Here is a 3,251-nt window from a genome sequence, read left to right on the forward strand (position 1 = left end):
AAATCTTTAATGTCGGTTAAAAAAATTAAAGACATATTTAATGTCGGTGGAAAAACGACATTAAAGATATCTCATAAGCGACATTAAATATATCTTTAATGTCGATTATCCACCGACATTAAAGGCATTCAATAACACATTCAAAGATGTCGGTTTATAAACGACATTGAAGACCTTTAATGTCGGTTTATAACCGACATTAAATATGCCTTTAATGTCGGTTATAAACCAACATTAAAGCCCAACCGACATTAAAGGCCTTTAATAACACTTGCAAAGATGTCGGTCGCCAAGTGACATTAAAGGCCTTTAATGTCGGTTTAAACCGACATTAAAGTCCAGATTTCTTGTAGAGACAAACCCCCTCCTTTTTATGTTTCTAATTTTCTTTTAGATCCTGAAGCTACTAATCGACCTTGTTTGTGAATCTTGAAGTTTTGAATCCTAAGTGCTCTCTAGGGTTCAACACCCTTCTTTCCCATACTACTCTCAATTTCCACAAAGGTAAGGTGAGAAGGGTTAAAAAGATAACTTTGAAAGGTAATTGAGGTAATCCCTAACCCATATTTCATCTAGTCTTTCTCTATTCTCGTATTCTTTTATTTTAGACTAGGAATAAATTCTTGTTTTGCATACTTACATCCATAACAACCTATCATTTTGATAACAACTTACCTCAAATTTCATCATTTCAAAAATGGCGCCGTTGCTGAGGAGCACGGTGTAGTTTTTAAGACTTTTTGATTTCAAACTTTCTTTTAGAGCTTCTTGATTCTTATATTCATTTTGTAATATATATATATATATAGACATAAAGAGATCGTGTAGAATTTTTTGTGTTCTCTCTTATCCTCTCTTGCATGACCCGTTCTTCAAATTTAGAATTTCCTTACTTTGAAGATTTAAATAGGGAGGTTCGTAGAATTAGAAGAGAAAGGAGAGAAGAGAATAGCATCCCCAATCTTTCTAACCAAGAACCTTTAAGAGGTTTAGAACCGAGCCTAGATTCTCCTTTAGATCCAAACCTTGGTAGATGGAATATGGGTGAAGTTAGAGAAAAGACCCTTAGGGGCTGTTTGGGGGGCAATTTAACACTGTGGGGTTAGGTTTACTTAACCCTAACCCCTGTTTGGTACTAGGATTATGGAAACCCTAGTTTTAGGGTTTCCATAACACCCGTATTATCCTCAAACCCCCCATTCTCATCTGCCCCCTAAACCCGATTTCTCTTCTTCGTTTTTTCCCTTCAACCCATGTTAACCCCTCCTTAAATCCGTGTTGTAACTCCCTTCCATCCATCTTCTTCCTCCCAATTTTTGTTCTTTCTTCTTCTCCCCCTACTCCTCCATTGCCGGTTTCGTTTTTTAGCTCAAAAATCCATCCCCCTTCGATCGAAAACCCCTTCGCTTCATGACTCTGAATCCATCTCTACATCTCTCTAAGCCTCTCTCAATCTACAAAAGTTTTTGTTGAAGAGAAGATGGACGACATGCATAGACGCCAAGTCTATTGAGCCAAGCAAGGAAGAAAACGATGACTCCGAAGATGATGATTCCTCCGATGAGGGTTCCGATTCCGATGAGTCTAATGAGGTGATTCTTTCCCTTAATGCTTAACCCTTCTTCTTGTTCTTCCCCTTTTTCTTAACTTTAATCTCTTCTTCAATCTCTCTATTTTTCATCATCTTCTTCTTTTTCAAACTTTTCACTCAGTTTTTTTTTTTTGGTATATGGTGGTGTTGTTCTTGTTGTAATGGCAATTCGTAAAAATATGGGTAATTATAAGCATATTAAAGGAGTTGTGATCTCGTTATTCTTATAAATCAAGATTCTGTTACTCTTGTCTCTCTTTTTTAAGCACTGTAATCATAGTGATGAAGATGTTAAGATATGCTCTTCGTGGTTCACATTCCATATCTCCTCTTCCTATTCATAATGCCAATCCCTTAACCACTTTTGTTTCTTCTAAAATCGATGAACCCAATTTTCATCTTCTGTTAGACCTATTGTCCGATCTTCCGACCAATGCCATCGTCTTGTTTCGCTTGATGTGTTTCGCGGTATCACTGTTGCGGTAAGCATTTTCTTTTTTCTTACCCACAATTGCTTTTGTTTTACTTCTTTGTTTTGATTTTTTTTGTTAATTCTTTTCTACTCCATGTTGGTGTTTTTTAATTGAATGGAATGATTTTGTTTTTGTTTATGTTATCATCGAATGAGATTTCTCATAATAGTATGGGTTGGATGAAAGAACATTGGTCTTATTGTGGACTTGTTTTACTATTTTTTTTTTTTTATAAAAGGGTTTTATAAAGAAAATAAGGATTCCATTTTGGTTGTTGTTACCTGCTTGGTTGGCTTACATTGTGGACATATCATTGTACATTTCAAAGTGAGTGAGATGCTCCAGCTAAGGCTAATTGTTATGAGTTGTTATGTTGTGCAATTGGCAGCTGAGGCTAATTGGGGTTCCATCGTGAAGAGCTCTATGATTTTGAATATATATGCTTCTGAGTAGCCTGGCTGGGATTCAAGAGGGAAAGGATGCGATTGTGGAAGAGGGTGGAATTGTTGCGCTTGTAGAATTGGACTGAGATTGTTTTTTTTTTTAAGGAGGTAATTGTATTATTAAGAAGTGGTATCGTGTATAGGGAGTGGTTTTTTTTATGGTTTGTACAACGTGGTTGAGAATGTTGAAAGAATGAAGATTGTAGAATGAAGTTAGTGCAGTTAGTAAAGCCAAAAGGTCGACGGTTAGAGAAGAAGTTGTATGATTTTTAACTAGGTTCTGGGATATCCTTTTTAATGACATTCCAATTTACTAAATAGTGTAATATCACTTGGTTTGATTTTCTGGGTTTGATTTGATGAAATTCTGATTGGTAGTTGTGTGTCTTGTATGGGTGAAGAACCCAAATTCTGTGGAACTCATCATCTTTCTTGTAGCTTTATGTGAAGTACATTGAAGTTCTGAAATTTACGTAATTTAATTTTCATATTTTGGTTGATTCTATTCTGCTTATTATTGATTGATTAAAGTTTAAATGGTAGTTGATCTTGAAATAGGGAATTGCTGCTGCTAATCTTAATTAATTAAGAGAAAAAAATTGAATTGGTATGCCTAATTAGACTCATTGAAGTCTGTTTATTCTTATTTTTTACCAGCCTGAAGTATATTTTCTTTTTAGTTGATTAATAATGTTTTCATTATATATTTACAAAAAAAAAAGAAAAAAGATTTAGGGAGGACTA

At 34.9% G+C, this 3,251-nt stretch overlaps 1 long non-coding RNA gene across 1 annotated transcript; it reads left to right on the forward strand.

Annotated features, from left to right (window-relative positions):
- The first annotated feature begins 1,092 nt into the window (after positions 1 to 1,092).
- Positions 1,093 to 2,872, forward strand: LOC127149679 (uncharacterized). The gene is made up of 2 exons (XR_007821418.1): positions 1,093 to 1,592; positions 2,453 to 2,872. It is a non-coding gene; the product is annotated as an uncharacterized LOC127149679 (long non-coding RNA).
- Positions 2,873 to 3,251: the final 379 nt, after the last annotated feature.

This window comes from Cucumis melo, chromosome 6 (genome assembly GCF_025177605.1).
Source record: "Cucumis melo cultivar AY chromosome 6, USDA_Cmelo_AY_1.0, whole genome shotgun sequence".
Classification (NCBI taxonomy): Eukaryota; Viridiplantae; Streptophyta; class Magnoliopsida; order Cucurbitales; family Cucurbitaceae; genus Cucumis; species Cucumis melo.